The sequence below is a fragment of the Pteronotus mesoamericanus genome, unplaced genomic scaffold, assembly GCF_021234165.1.
Source record: "Pteronotus mesoamericanus isolate MK-2021 breed Mesoamerican mustached bat unplaced genomic scaffold, CSHL_Meso_final contig_82, whole genome shotgun sequence".
In the NCBI taxonomy this organism is placed as follows: domain Eukaryota; kingdom Metazoa; phylum Chordata; class Mammalia; order Chiroptera; family Mormoopidae; genus Pteronotus; species Pteronotus mesoamericanus.
Window position 1 is genome coordinate 17,453,073 of NW_026555265.1, and position 16,967 is coordinate 17,470,039.

Consider the following 16,967-nt stretch of genomic DNA (forward strand, 5'->3'; position numbering starts at 1 on the left):
ATAGGGGTGCTTGTGTTCTTTGAATTAATGTTTTGGGTTCCTTCAAATATATTCCCAGAACTGGTATAGCTGGGTCAAAAGGCAGATCCATTATTGATTTTTTGTGGTGTCTCCAAACGGCTTTCCACTGTGGCTGCACCAATCTGCATTTCCTCCAATGATACAAAAGGAGTCTTTTCTCCACATCTCCTCCAGCACTTGTTGTTTGTTGATTTATGGGTGATAGCCATTCTGACAGGTGTGAGATGTATTATTGTGGTTTTAATTTGCATTTCTCTGATGATTAGTGACATCGAGTATATTTTTGTGTCTTTTGGCCATCTTTATGTCCTGTTTGGAGAAGTGTCTATTTAGGTTCATTGCCTGGTTTTTAATTGGGTTGTTTGTTCTTTTGGTGTTGAATTTTATAAGTTCTTTACACATTTTGGATATTGACCCATTGTCAGATGTACCAGTGAATATGTTCTCAGGGTTTGCTGTCTTTTTATTTTGTTGATGATTTCCTTTGCTGGACAAAAACTTTTTAGTTCAATGTAGTCCCATTTGTTTATTTTTCTTTTGTTTCCATTGCCTGGGGCAATGTACCTGTTAAAATATTGCTATGAACAATGTCTCAGATTTTGTTATGTTTTCTTCTATGGTTTTTATAGTGTTGGGTCTAACATTTAAGTCTTTGATTCATTTTGAATTTATTCTTGTGAGTGGTGTAAGAAAGTGGTCTAGTTTTGTTTTTCCGTATGTATCAGTCCAATTTTCCCAACACTATTGAATCAACTATATTCAGCCTACTGTATTGTTTGCTTCCTCCGTTGAATATTAATAGACTGTGGGTTTATTTCTGGGCTCCCTATTCTGTTCCATTGATCTATGTGTCTGTTTTTATGGCAGTACCATGCTTTTTTGATTACTATGGCCTTATAGTATATTATCATATTAGGTAGCATGAGTCCTTCAACTTTGTTCTCCTTTCTCAGGATCCCTGTTGCTATGTGGGGCCTTTTGTGATTCCATATAAATTCTTGAAATACTTGTTCTAGTTCTGTGAAATGCATCATTGGAATCTTGATAGGAATTGCATTGAATCTATAGATTGTTTTGGGCGGTGAATATTGTTTCGCAGTGTTTTTATCTGGTTTTGGAATTAGGATAATGCTGGCCTCATAAAATGAATTTGGGATCCTTCCTTCCTCTTGAATTTTCTGAAATAGTTTGAAAAGAAGAGGTCCATCTGGCCCAGGACTTTTATTTGCTAGGAGTATTTGGATTGCTGCTTCAATTTCACTAGGTATAATCTTTCTGTTCAGATTGCCTGATTCTTCCTGATTTAGTTTAGGAAGTTTGTTTGTTTCTAGGAATTTATGCATTTCATCCTGGCTGTCCAGTTTGTTGACACAATTATTCATAATATTTTCTTACGATCCTTTGTATTGATTTGGTGTCAGTTGTTATTTCTCCTCTTTCATTTCTGATTTTATTTATTTGGGTCTTCTCCCTTTTTTTCTTGACAAGTGTGGTTAAAGTTTTGTCATTCTTGTTTGCCATTTCAAAGAATAAGCTTTTGGATTAATTGATCATTTGTATCCGTTTTAAGACTCTATTTCATTTATTTATGCTCTGATCTTTATTATTTCCTTCTTTCTACTTATTGGGCTTTGTTTATTGTTACTTTTCAAGTTCCTTTAAGTATGAGGTTAGATTGTTTACTGGAGCTTTTTCTTTCTTTCTTTTTTTTTTCTTTTGGTTGAGCTAGGCCTGTAATGCTATTAATTTCCCCTTTCGGATTGCTTCCCCAGTGTCCAAAAAATTTTGGATTGTTATGTCTTCCTTTTCATTTGTTTTAAGGTATCTTTTGATTTCTTCCTTGATCTCTTTGTTGACCTATTCATTGTTTAATAACATGTTATTTAGCTTCCACGTCTTTGTGTATTTTTCAGTGTTCTTCTTGTGATTAATTTTTAGTTTCATAGCATTGTGATCAGAGAAGATGCTTGATATGATTTCAATATTCTTTAATTTATTGTGACTTTTTTGTGTCCTAACATGTGGTCTATCCTAGAAATTGTTCCATATGCACTGGAAAAGTACGAATATTCTTCTGCTTTGGGGTAAAATGCTCTGAAGATATCAGTTAAATTGATTTGATCTAATTTAAGTTGTCACGTGTGCCATTTAAGGCTGCTATCTCTTTGTTGACTTTCTGTCTGGAAGTTCTCTTCATTGAAGTCAATGGGGTGTAAAATCTCTGACTATGACTCTATTTCTGTCAATCTCTCCTTTTATGTCCATCAAGATTTGCTTTACATATTTAGGTGCTCCTATGTTATGTGTGTAAATGTTTACTGGAGTTATATCCTCTTGTTGGATTGTTCCCTTTATCATTATGTAGTGTCCTTCTTTGTTTCATACTGTAGCCATAGTTTTAAAGTCTATTTAGTCAGACATAAGTACTGCTACCTCAGTTTTTTTTTACTTTCCATTTCCATGAAATATCTTTTTCCATCCCTTCACTTTTAGTCTGTATGTATCTTTCGATCTTAAAAGTATTTTATTCAGGCAGTGTATGGGTCTTGTTTTCTTATCCATTCAGCTACCCTATGTCTTTTGGTTGCAGCATTTAATCCATTTACATTTCAGGTGATTACTATAGATACATGTTTAGTGCCATTTTATTGTTAGACTATTTTCCTTTGTTTTTTTTTCTCTTTTTTTTCTTCTTCTTTTTCTTAAAGCAAGCCTTTTAACATTTGTTGCAGTGTTGATTTTGTATTAACTTGTTCTTGTCTGGGAAGCTCCTTATTTCTCCTTTGATTTTAAGTGATAGCCTTGCTGGGTAAAATGGCCTTGGTTGTAGGTCCTTGCTTTTCATCGCCTCGAATATTCCATGCCTCTCTCTTCTGGCCTCAAATGTTTCTGTTAAGAAGTCAGATAACAGTTTAATTGATGTGCTCTTGTATGTAACTACCTGCTTTTCTCTTGTGGCTTTTGGGGTCTCTCCTTGTCTTTAAGCCTTGTCATTTTTATTATGCTGTATCTCATGGTAGGTGTCTTTGGGTACAATTGTTTGGGTCTCTCTGAGCTTTCTGGATTTATGTGTCTTTTTCTTTCACCCAATTTGGCTAGTTTTCAGTAATTATTTCTTCAAATAGGTTCTTGATCCTTTGTTAACCTTCTTCTCCGACTGGTATTCCCATGATGCAGATGTTGCCATGATTCATGTTGTCCAAAATGTTTCTTAAGCTCTCTTCAGTTTTTAAAATTCTTTTTTCTTTTGCTGCTCTGCCTGGGTGTTTCTACCTTGTCTTCCAAATCACTGTTTCAATCCTCTACTTCTTCTAACCTACAGTTTATTCCTTCCAGTGTATTATTTATTTTAGATATTGCATTTTTTTATTTCTGACTAGTCCTTTTTTATGGTTTCTATGTCTTTTTCATGCTGTTGAGTATCCTTTTAATCATTCCCCTAAACTCTCTATCTGATAAGTTGCTTGCCTCCTTTCATCTAGCTCTTCTGCAGAACTTTCTTGTTCTTTCATTTCGGGTCTATTTCTTTGTGTTTCCTTTTAGGCTGCTTCTTTGTATTTGCTTTATGTATTAGGTAGATCTGCAAAGACTCTGGTATAGTCCTTTGTCAGATGCTATTTATGCCTGGCCCTCGTAGACCTGTTTGGAGCTATCAGTGATACCCAGCACATGGCTCCCTCTGCTGGGTCTGTTTGTTTGTTGAAAGAACAAGGGTGTACACCAAAGCTGGCTTTTTATCAGAACTGGGCCCTGTAGAGGGTTAGCTGAAGTATTACAGAGCTTCTAGAGATCTGCCCTAGTTGTTAAACTAATCAATGATATAGCCTCAATCTGTAATTAGCAGTTTAAACTCCACAGGGTGGGACAGAATAATTCCTGTGGGTGGAGCTATTGCTTCCCCTCAGGCTGATGACATTTGGAGAGGAGTGCTCTGCCTGAGAAAGACGTCCTCTGCAGTATGGGAAATAACTTAGCCCAGGGATACTGGTGACTGTTCCTTCAGTTCTGTCCCCAGAGCCACCAACCTCAGACTCTCCTCAAGCATCTCTAGTCCATTCTGCCCTCCTCTGCCAGAGCCCAGGGTAAGCGGTTGCAAATGAAATTTTGGTGCTGGCCTTTCAGGAGGCTCTCTGAGTCTCAAGCTATCTCTCCCTGGCATACAGAAACCCTGCTGCTTTTCAAAGTTCGGTTATCTGGGTTCCTTTCCAGCTGTGGTGCTGTAGGCTGGGGAGCACTTCTTGGTGTTGAGGATTCATGCTTCTCAGGGGAAACCCTCCAGTTGCTGAAATATCCCCACCGAACTTCAGCTGCCACCTGTGGGAGCCTAGCCACCACTCTTGCGCCTCCTCCCCCACTTCCTACTAGTCTTTTTGTGGTGAAGTGTTTTCTCCTATTTCTCTGTGGTTATAAGGCTTTGCTCCAGTTAGTGATCCGTGGTTATTCAGGATGATTTCTCTACAATTTAGTTTTGATTCCAGATTGGTCCTGGGAGGAGGTTAGTGTAGCTTGCACTTATCCCTTCACCATCTTGGATTTCTCACCCAAAGCTTTTGTTTTGTTAAATTTATTTGGGTGACATTGATTAATAGGAAATACAAGCTTTTATATCCATCTTCCTAGAATACTTTACGTGGAGCCTGAGAATTAAATTGACAAAAGAGAGATCAACAGGAGAAAAGCATCACATTGATTTAATGCAAGTTTTATGTGACATGGGAGCCTTCATAAGTAATGAAAGAAATGGAAAAATGTACCTGCTTTTATATTAGGCTGAACAAAGAAAAACAATAGTGGAACAGTGACTAAACTAAATGGGGAGGCTAAAGGAAGATAATAATTATTTTAACAAGGTCTCTACAGAATTCTCTAGGTCTCAACTTCTTGTATTTGATGACAAGAATATTACTTTCCTGTGGTACAGGGAGGTCATCTTTCATATAGAAATTTATTCTTATGCATTTAAGAAAAAGAAAGAAGTTCAGAGAGTCTTTCTTGTATTTGCTGTTTCTTTAGTGCCTTTAACTCAAAATAGCCAATATGCTGGAGCAGCATATTTTGGGATGGCATATTCTGAACTCTTTCAGTGCTGTGTCCCCATCCCCGGCTGGTTAAGATTCTTCCTACTGTAAGTTCAGAAGATTAGGGAATTTACAATGAAATAGCTGTTAGGGAATTTTTCATGGGTTTGGCAGACTGCAATTTGGAAGAGAAGTATGTGGTGAGTGAATGTGTGTGCCCATCCCTCAACAACAGTGGTTTTCTCCAACCCCAAACCACAATCTCAATAAAAACCTGTAGATCACTGGAATGAAATGTGGTCTTAAGGATGCTTATAGATCAGGACTGCTCTGAGTGTATTCCCTTTGAACCATGACAGTTGAGAAATGTTAGGGCCAAAATTAGTAAGTTCTCTTCTTACATCCATCTATTGACCTAGATCACTAAGATACCATGTTTGAAATACATTACATTTGATTTTTTTAAAAAAGAAGAAACAGAGAAGGAAATATTCCCAGTCTCTGCATTCTTGCCTGAACACAGTTTATAAACAAATAGGAGTGAGAAGAGCAGATGAGGCACTTTTGACAAAGCTATGACCCACACACTTAGGGAACACTGCCATCACTGTGGGTTCTCATGTCCCTTCCCAGCCAATCTTTGTACCTCCAGCTAGAGGAAACCACCTTCCAATTTCTGTTGCCACCAGTAAATTTTGAACATCTAAATGGATTAATACAGTAAATACTCTTTCATGCCTTCTTTTTAAAGTTTGTTTGTTTGTTTTTCATCAACATTTATCCCCCTTATACCCTCTTTCACCTCCATCCTCATCCCTCCCCCAACAGTTAACACACTGTTGTCCCTGTTCCTGTCCATGAATATTTTCTTTTTTTTCCTGTTTTGCTCTATCCCTCCAACGTCCCAACCCTCCCCCCAGCTGTCAGTCTGCTCTCTATCTGTGAGTCTATCTCTAATTTGCTTGTTAGTTCAGTTTGTTCATTAGATTCTGCATATGTGTGAAGTCATAGTGTATTTGCTTTTCTCTGAACAGCTTATTTCACTTAGCATAATATTCTCTAGGTCCACCCATGCTGTCACAAAGGGTACAATTTTCTTCTTTTTTATGGCCAAGTAGTATTCCATAGTGTAAATGTACCATAGCCATTTCATCTACTTATCTACTGATGGAAACTTGGGCTGCTTCCAAATCATGGCTATTGTAAATAATGCTGCAATGAACATAGGATTGAATATGTTCTTTAGAATTAGTGTTTCGGGTTTCTATGGATAAGTTCCCAGAAGTGGAATCACTAAGTCATAAGGCAGTTCTATTTTTAGTATTTGAGGTAACTCCATACTGCTTTCCACAGTGGCTGCACCAGTCCACATTCTAACCAACAGCACATGATGGTTCCTTTTTCTCCACATCCTCACCAACACTTGTTGTTTGTTGGTTTATTGATGATAGTCATTCTGACAGGTGTGAGATGATATCTAATTGTGGTTTTAATTTGCATCTTTCTCATGATTAGTGGTGTTGTTTGCTCAGCAGAGTGCTCTTGCAGTTCATCCATGTTGCTGTATATATCAGTAGTTCATTCCTTTTCATTTCTGAGTAGTATTCCACTCTGATCATATCACAGTTTATATATTACCTCTTTGATGACCATTTGATAGTTTACAATCTTTAGCATTAATGAATGGAGGCACTATAAGTTTTATTGTACAAATCTTTGTGTATAATATGCTTTTATTTCTCTTGGATAATACTCGTGGAACTCTTGGGTCATAAGATACACACATGTTTAACTTTATAAGAAACTGCCAAATATCCTTCTAAAGTGGTTGTACTTTTTTATTCTTCCATTAACAGTAAAAAATGTTTCTGGTTTCTCTGTATCCTCACCAACTTTTGGTATTGTCAGTCTTATTAACTTTAAATATTCTAGTTTGTATATTGCATTATTTCACTATGGTTTTAAGTTACATTTGTCTAATGTCTAACGAGATTTAACACTTTTTCACATACTTACTGATTACTCATATGTCTTCCTTATTGGCTTTTGAGATTTGGATGGGATTTTGATAAGAAGTGCTCTGGGATAGAGAGAGTACTCTAAATACAGAAATAAGCATTTGCTAAAAACCAGAACTTTAGTCCAGGCAGGTTTGTTGGCTAGTAATACTGACAAAAATGGTCATCAATGTTTCTCAGAAGACTTCGTGTTACAAACTATATTAATTTCTTGTGTGTTTTACCTTCCTTTTTTAACTATTAGAAAAGGCATACATTTTTATATTAAACATTTAGAAAGTATAGAGAAGTCACAGAAAAAATAAAAATTAAAAAATTCTACCATGTATAGATCACAAGTCTTTTATTTTAGTTAATGTATACCCTTCTGGTCTTCTCTCACTTTCTTATAAACACACCAGAGGAAATACAAAAGTAGAACCTTCACAATACTTATTACAAGGGGGGATCCCCAAAAACCTGGAATTTATTTATATCGTAAAAATTATATATTTATTCCTACACATTTAAATGTCAGCCACCTTCATAGCACTCTCTATTTGATATAATACACCTATAAAGACTTTTTCCACCGCTCAAAACAGTTTTTTATCTCATTAATTTTGATGCACTTTAGTGCTTCTGCTCCCTGCCCCGCCCCGCCCCCATCATCCAGACCTTTCTCTTGGAGGATTTTTTTTTTCTTCATCTGGAGAAACGAAAAAAGTCACTTAGGGTGAGATCGGATGCATCAAGAGGGTGGGGCATGGGGGTCATGCTGTTTTTGGTCAAAAACTGCTGAATACTCAGTGTGGTGTGGGCAAGTGTGCTTATAAATAATCCATCATAAACTGGGCAAACACATTGAAAGAGTCTTCAAAAAAACATTTACTGAAGCCTGACACAGCTTCTCACAATGTGCCAGCTGGTGCACTGATACAGATGGGTTCCTAGAACACTCACGTCGTGGGGAAAGCCTGTGCTACAATGGGCCCACCCTCTAGAAGATAGTTCCAATTTTGGGGGGGTTATCCGTCATATTTGGTAGTGTTTTATTTTAAATTAACACTATATAATAAACAATTTTATATAGGTTTAAATATTTTTCTACAACATAATTTAAATGGCTAAATGTTTTAGTTTGCTTAAATATATCGTTGTATATAACAAATGTCATAGTCTTAGGCATTTCTGTTGTTTATTATTTTTTACATATAAGTAGTGTTTCAATAAATACTTATTGTAGCTAACTCTTCAAACATTTGTTGAATAATCTATCTTTTCTCTGCTGGAATTGGAAAGTAACTTTTACTACACCTTGATACTGAGTCCTTTCTGGACTTCATGTTGATGCATTGTTCTGCCTGTTCTTCCTATACTTGTTCTACTCTATTTTAATTATTTTTCTATTATTTTTATTAATACCTTATAAGCAACAACACACTTCATTTTAAAAAACTGTCATTTTCTCATTTATTTTTTAATAATTTGACATATTAGATTTAGAAAATAACTATAAATTAATTTCAGAATTGACATTTAAAAAATTGGATATCTTTTAAACATTAAAACATTTCTATTCTTAGCTCAGCCTTGGCATTTTTGAAAATGATACTTGTATTTTACTTTTCCCTTTGATATCAGGTTTTGAATTTTAAAGTGTAGTGTGTAACATGTTAAGAAGATATCTGAGAGCTATCTAAGAGTTTCTTTGTTTATTTAAATCAGAAATAGAAACTAAATTTTATTAACTAAATACATTCCTGGTATCAAGATGATCATATGATTTTTCATCTTTTACACAATATAGAATAAATAATATTAATAGAGTCCAAGTTTGAATTATAGCTTGCATTCCTGGCATAACTATACTTGGTCACAAATAAAATATTATCAATATTAGGTAATGCTCAGTGTTTTGTTAATATTTTGTTTGGAGGTTTTGTATCTAAATTCTTAAGTGAGATTATATCTTTTTATAAACTCACGTTTCTAAAGTTCAGAAAAATAAATCTGAGAAATATATTATTTGACTATGCTATCTAGTAGATAGTTAGTGTAATGTACATGCTTGATTTCAAAGACTTAGCCTGAAAAAAAAATAACTCAGGTATCTCTTTTTTAATTTTGATTACATATTGGGGCTAACATTTCAGATATATTGGTTTTTATAAAATCTAAATTTTATTCCTAATATATTATTCCAATTATTAGTCTATTATTCAATTAAAATTTGCCCAATTTTATTACTTATATGTAACTTTCATTATGTTTCTATTGTATACTACTATCTATAATATTCTGAATAGGAGATAAATTGTCTAGTTCTTAGAAGTTTGAAAGGAATTGTTTGTTACAACAAAACAGTGTGGTTCCAGTCAAGATGGAAGCATAGGTAAACATGCCTCCTCACACAACTACAGCAAAAATTATAACTAAACTACAAAACAAATATCACCTAGAAATGTCAGAAAATCAAACTGTATGGCAGTCCAACAACCAAGGATTTAAAGAAGCCATATTCATCCAGACAGGTAGGAGGGGTGAAGATGTGGAGAGATGCAGGGAGGCATGGAGAGAAGCAGAGACACAGGGTAGTGCAGAGAAGCACAGTGACACAGAATGGGTGGTCCCACATCCATCTGTGGTGGATAAAATTCAGAAGGAATACCTCGGGAGTGAGGGATCTCATCCCCAGATCAGACAACGCAGCCCAGGGTTCCAGTGCCAGAAAGATAAGTACCCATAACTTCTGGCTGTAAAAACCAGTGGAGGTTGGGGTTGCGAAAGAAACTGTGGGATTCACAGGAGACTCCTCTTAAAGGGCCTGCAACAGACTTAGGACTTATGAGGACTACTTCCTCAGGGATTCGGCACCAGGAGAACAGCTGGAAGGGCACCAGTGGCATACAGGGAGAAATTTAAGTGACTGGCATCAGGGCAAGTGCTAGGAGACAGCTGCCTCATAGACAAAACTCTAGAGGCCAGGAAGTGGCAATGTCCCCTCTCTGAGCCCTCCCTGACACAGAGCACAGAGTAGTGAGATGAGTTGCCCTACCCCAGCAATTACTTAAGGCTCTGCCTCATACAACTAACAGGTGCATTTTTCTACAATAAGCCAAGCTCCTAAGGCAGGAAGTCAAAGCAACTCTACCAATACACAGAAACAAACACAGGGATGCTACTAAAATGAGGAGATAATGAAATATGGTTTGAATGAAAGAACAAAATTCCAGAAAAAGAACTGAATACAATGGAGATAGACAACCTATCAGATGCAGAGTTCAAAACGCTGGTTATCAGGATGTTCCAGGAACTCACTGGGTACTTCAACAGCATGAAAAAGACCCAGGCAGAAATGAAGGTTACATTAAGTGAAATAAAGAAAAACCTCCAGGGAACCAACAGTAGAGGGGATGAAGCTGAGAATCAAAATCAACAATTTGGAACATAAAAAAGAAAAAAACATTCACTCAGAATAGCAAGAAGAAAAAAGAATTAAAAAAAGTGAGGATAGGCTAAGGAGCCTCTGAGATATCTTCAAACATACTAACATCTGAATTATAGGCATGCCAGAAGGAGAAGTGGAAGAGCAAGAAATCAAAATTTATTTGAAAAAATAATGAAAGAAAACTTCCCTAATTTGGTGAAAGAAATAGACATACAAGTCCAGGAAGAACAGAGAGTCCTAAACAAACCAGAGGCAAAGAGGCCTACTGCAAGACATATCATAATTAAAATGCCAGGGGTTAAAGATAAAGAGAGAATCTTAAAAGCAGCAAGAGAAAAGCATTTAGTTACCTAGAAAGGAGTTCTCATAAGACGGTCAGCTGATTTCTTAAAAAAAACTTTGCAGGCAAGAAGGGGCTAAAATGAAGTATTCAAAGTCATGCAAAGCAAGGATCTACAACCTACATTACTCAGTCTAGGAAAGCTATCATTTAGAATTGAAGGGCAGATAAAGTGCTCCCCAGACAAGGTAAAACTAAAGGAGTTCATCATCATTAAGCCATTATTATATGAAATGTTAAAGAGAATTATATAAGAAAAAGAAGATCAAAACTATGAACATAAAAATGCCAATAAATTCACAACTAACAATTCAACCTAAAAAAACAAAGCAAACAAGAGGAAAAGAAACAGAATCATAGATATGGAAATCATTTGGAAGGTTATCAGTTGGGAGAGGGAAGGAGAGTATGGGGGAAAAGGTGCAGGGATTAAGAAGTACAAATTGCTAGTTATAAAATAGAGAGGGGAATGTTAAGAATGTTATAGGAAATCGAGTAGCCAAAGAACTTAATGCATGAACTATGGGCATGAACTAAGGGGGAGGGGATTGCTGGAGGAAATGAGGGTACCTAGTGGAAGGAGGCAAGGGGGGAAAAATTGGGACAACTGTAATAGCATAATCAATAAAATGTTTAAAAATAAAAAAAAATAAAACAGTGGGGTAGCAGGGCAGGAATAGACAGACAAATCAATGTAATGCATTGAAAGTCCAGAATTTGGTTGGTAGAAGAGGGTAAACAACTGATAAATGGTGATAGAGGTAAGGGCACAATGCAATGCGCAGATGACGTTTTGTAGAATTGTACACTTGAAACTTATGTGATTTTACTGACCAATGTAACCCTAATAAATTCAATAGAAAAGGATAGCAGAATTTGTCTTTTTTGAATGATATTTTAATAAGAACTTCAATGTCTTTGTATTTTTGTTTATTAATACACTTTTTAAAATCAATTTTTGATAATATGTATTTTTCTAGAAAATTATTTTGTAACTCAAATGCTCAACACTTTGAGTATAGGGTAAAACATTTTAAACATTGCCATCTATTGTAATGATTCTCAATTGGAGTGAGTGTGCCTTTCCTGGGGACATTTGGCAATGTATAGAAATATTTTGAATGTCATAGCTGAGGGTGGGCGTGTTGCTGGCAGGAAAAAAAGGAAAGAAGGAAGGAGGGAAAGGAGGAAGGAAGGAAGGAAGGAAAGAAGGAAGGAAGGAAGGAAGGAGGTAGGGAAAGAAGGAAAGAAGGAAGGAAGGAAGGAAGAAAAAATGGAGAGTAGGATTAGCTCTACTTGGCCAAATTATAGGGCAATTACATCTAAAGAGTAGGGTGTGAATTAAAGCCATAGGTCAGCCACCTCAGGAAGTTTTGCCCTCCTGCCGAAGACAGTCTATTCCCTTTATGTTTGCTGGGATAATATACCTGTTCTCTAACTGGCATTGCCCCTATTTTACTTGGCTTGCTCCACAGTTCAAAGGAACTTGGAGCAAATTATGCAGTGAAGTCTCTCCCATTTTAGATTTGCAACACCCTCTCCAAACCTCCTATCATTGTTCTCATGTCCATTTTTACTCCAGGCTCCACTATTCTGTACTTGGGGTCAGTTTTTGAATTTGAGCCGTCTAGCAATTCTCCTAATTTAATCTGCTGGCAATACATTCTGAAGAAATTTCTTGATTTTTCCTACAATAGTTGAGGTTCCTTTCCTCATTTTCAGAGTTGATACAAATTTTCCACAATTTTTGAGTTTCTCTGGTAACCCATTGGGAAATTTGGAGATTGAAAAGGAAATGCAAGAGTTTATAACAAAAATCTTCCCTTTTAATTTTAAATTAGAATAGCTTATTTTCAATCATTATTCCAAAATTAAAATTCTATTAAATCAATAGGATATATTGAGATATTTCCTAACTTTTGTGGTTCTTAAACTCTGGCCTACAGACTAACTGCATCAGAATATCTTGGGATTTGCTTTGTAAATGAAGATTCTCAAGTTTCACCTAAAAGATTCTGATTTAGGAGGTATGTGTGGACCTAAGAATATACATTTTAAGCCTCTTTTTGAGAAATTTTTAATTTATTTTTATGATCAGCCAGGGTTGATGTCATTGCCCTAATCTAGAACAGCCAAACTCTTTGTGATTATGATCTTATTATTCTATTTTTAATTTTGAACTCTTCTTCCGTTCCAACTCCTGAGGTAACAGAGTACATTTTAGTCTTTTTTATGAGAGCAAATTTAAATTACTTTTTCTTTTAAAATCTCATGACAGTTGTTAAGATAACTGAAGACCTCCTGAAATATGGCAACTAGATATTATTGCTCTACCTATAGAGTGATTGTAGTTCCATCTGAATAGGGCACTATTTGAAAATGAGACAGTAATCCCCTACCAATTCTTTGCTGGAGGTCTTAAATCAGAAGAAGTAATTTCAGCATGTGTTGGTGATTATTTGGGAAAATCTTATTGTGCCTTTTTAAAATGATAGTGTGGAATAGATGGGGGAAAAATGAAGAGGAACAGCTGGAGACTTTGCAACTGCTCTCATGAGCAGGAGGTTCCATGGCTAAGAGGGAATGCATTTTATGGGAACTTTAAAATAAAAATGTTCTACTTCACGAATACATTTTTACCAGTGCTATTTAGAAATTTCAGTACTGGCTTCTTTACTCTCTGGGGTAATAAGCACAGAAATGTCTATTGCTAAAAATTTAGTTGACACGTTCTGGCTTTATTGGGAGGGGAAGGAATTGGCTATTTAGATTAATTCATTATTAAAATCCACTGATACCAATTTGGAATATTTGTGCTTAAAATGCTACATGTAAATACATGAAAACAGAAGCCATCTTAGAACCTTTTTTTTTTTTTTTTCCACCTAGGAACTCTGCCCTTTGTCATTCAGGCATCTGGTTCCCCTTCTCTTGCTTGCCAAAACTAACAGCCAGAATCTCTTAAGCAGAGAGATTAGATATAAAACCCTGATAAACCCCATTGAGTTTGAGCTTTATACTAATAACAGAAGGACGTTTGTTGTTCATCTGTTTTTGGATTAAATAGGGAGTTTTGATGCTAGCACTGCAGTGAAACAGAGGGTCTCAAGCCTATCTTGTAGTGTGTATTTTTATTCAAACTGCAATCAGATGATACAGACTTACACCACTCTGTACTCTGAAATCACCAAAATAAAATTGCTTCTGGCCCCTCTAGAGTTCTGGTCTAACTAAACAATAACATCCACATCTAAATGGTTTGTGTGATTATACACACAAACTGCAGGTTTTCTGTTAGGTTTACCACTCCCCTAGGAACTTTAAATCTCATTGCAGCCAGTTTCTAATTTCTCCTACTTCCTATTCTGCTTGTAAGTGCAACTTGGGATTCAAAGCAGCAAAACATTTGCAAGGCTTCAGGGTTTAGAACTTCACCTTTGAGGGTGAAACAAATTAACATGCAATTCCTTTGTGTATACCATTGCATCATCATCAAGATTAAAATGAAAAAAAAAAAGTAATTATAGAAGGTGGTATATAAGATAGGTAGGAAAAGAGCTATTTAGGCATAAAATGTAAGTCAAAGAGAAGTGCACAAAAGACAGATGGAACTACAGAAAGAATATGCGTTAGTTCCCGCCCAATGTTCCAAAGCCATTAAGTTCCCTTAGAACATGAAGTGCACGCACACCCACTCACACACACTATGGCTTTTGGCTGTATTTGTTTTCTATTGCCACAATAACTGTCACAAGTTTAGCAGCTTATAAGATTAATTTATTATCTCGCAGTTCCTGCATGTCTGGAGTGTGTTTTAGTTGGGTTCTCAGCTTCATGTCTCACATGGCTGAAATCAAGTTCTCGCCTGACTGCATCCTTTTCTGGAAATTCACCTTGGAAAATCATTTCCAAGCACTCAGAGGTGGTTGGCAGGATTCATCTTCTCATAGCTGCATGACTGAAGTCCCCATTTTTTGCAAGTTGTTGACCAAGGATCACTCTTGGCTCCTAGAGGCTGTTTTCCATGGTCTGGAAGGCTCCTGCCATTGGACTGTCCCCAACATGGGTGCTTACTTCTTCAAGGACAACCTAAGGGTACCCTTGACTAGGTCAGAATCACCCGGAATAACTTTTCTTTTAATTAACTCAAAGCCAATTATTAGAAATCTTAATTATATCTGTAAGATCCCTTTACCTGTGTCATATAAAGCAACCTAATTATAAGATGGATATCTTCTCATAATTACAAGTTCTGCCTGCACTGCAGGAGAGAATTATATTAAGCATAAACCAGGGGGCAGGGTTTTGGGGATGCCATCTTAGAATGCACCCTAGTATTTATAGTCTTTGTCTTAATCCAAATACGCTGACCCACTTTGCATTCTGCCTCACAGAGCTTTTATTTTTACAAGCTCAAGGCCATTATTTTATTTATGATTTTACTATATTCCTAATCCTTGACCTTGAGTTCCTGGGTCACTACTATGATCCCTCATTGTCTAGCCTGCCATTGTTGGCTTAGTTGGAGACATCATTTGGCCTTTTAACTGACCTTGGTCAGTTTCTCCACTAGAATAGTCTTAAGCCAAGGAATTCACCTGGAGTTGAGGTGCCCTTCACTGTTGAACATTGCCTGCTGAGTATCTTAGATAGATGCAAGGTACGTGATCCCATCCAGGAGAGAGAGGGAAGAGACATGGCAATCCTTGCAGAATTAGGTATATGCCTATAAACTTTCACAAACCTATTTGGTGGGTAGCCAGGTATTATTAGATTGGGGAAAAAAATGAAGAATGAAGAGTCCCTTCTACCAAGTCAGCTTTGCAATTCCAGGATTGGTAGAATCCCTCATTAGATGTTAAATGGCTTCTGAAGCTGCAGGATGGGATAGGTGAACCTTCCTGGTCAGGTGGCCCAAGTACTGTATGTGACTATTTTTTCTAGGACTCTAATTTTAACTTGGAATACATCTCTCCATAGAAAGAAGGTTTTAGACAATGTTTTGGTTATTAGGTCAACATACAAACCATTTAACAACCACAGCAACATCAATAACAACAACAAAAAAACAGATAAGAAGATTCCGTAAGTGAAGAATAGTTTAAAATGACTGCATGTCTATATTACCTGGCTACCATTTCTCTTCTTTGGAGGTTTGAGTTAGGCACTCAACAAAGCTGAGCAGGGATAGTCTGTTTTAGTGTGGGGAAGTGTTATTACCCTACTTTTAAACATTATTCTTTTGTGCAAGAGTTCATGACTGTGTCACTGGAAATCAGTTTGGATGTGCCCCGCACTCAACAATTGCATTCTTAGCTATAAACCCCAAGGTATTGAAAACAGGTGCTCAAACAAAATCTTTTTTGAGTACATTTTATTGATTATCCTATTACAGTTGCCCCATTTTTTCTCTCCTTTATCCTCTGCCCTGTACCCCTTTCCCTCCAGAATTCCCTCCCCTCCGGTTTAGTTCTGTCCATGGGTCACACATATAAATTCCTTGGCTTCTCCGTTTCCTATACTATTCCGAACCTCCTCCTGTCTATTTTGTATCTACCAATTATGTTTCTTATTCCCTGTACCTTTCCACTCATTCTCTCCCTCCCCTTCCCTCACTTCCTCCCCGCTGATAACCCTCCATGTGATCTCCATTTCTGTGATTCTGTACCTGTTCTAGTTGTTTGTTTAGTTTGTTTTTGTTTTTGTTTTAGGGTCAGTTGTTGATAGTTGTGAGTTTGTTGTCATTTTACTGATCTTCTTTTGATCTTCTTTTTCTTGGATAAGTCCCTTTAACATTTCATATAATAATGGCTTGGTGATGATGAATTCCTTTAACTTTACCTTCTCTGGGATGCACTTTATCTGCCCTTCCATTCTAAATGATAGCTTTGCAGGATAGAATAATCAAGGTTGTAGGTCCTTGCTTTTCATGACTTTAAATACTTCATTTCAGCACCTTCTTTCCTGTAAGGTTTCTTTGAGAAATCAGCTGATAGTCTTATGGGTACTCCTTTGTAGGTAATTGTCTCCTTTTCTCCTGCTGCTTTTAAGATTCTTTCCTTATCTTTAATCTTGCATAATTTAATTATGGTGTATCTTGATGCCTTCCTCCTTGGGTCCAACTTCTTGGGACTCTGCAC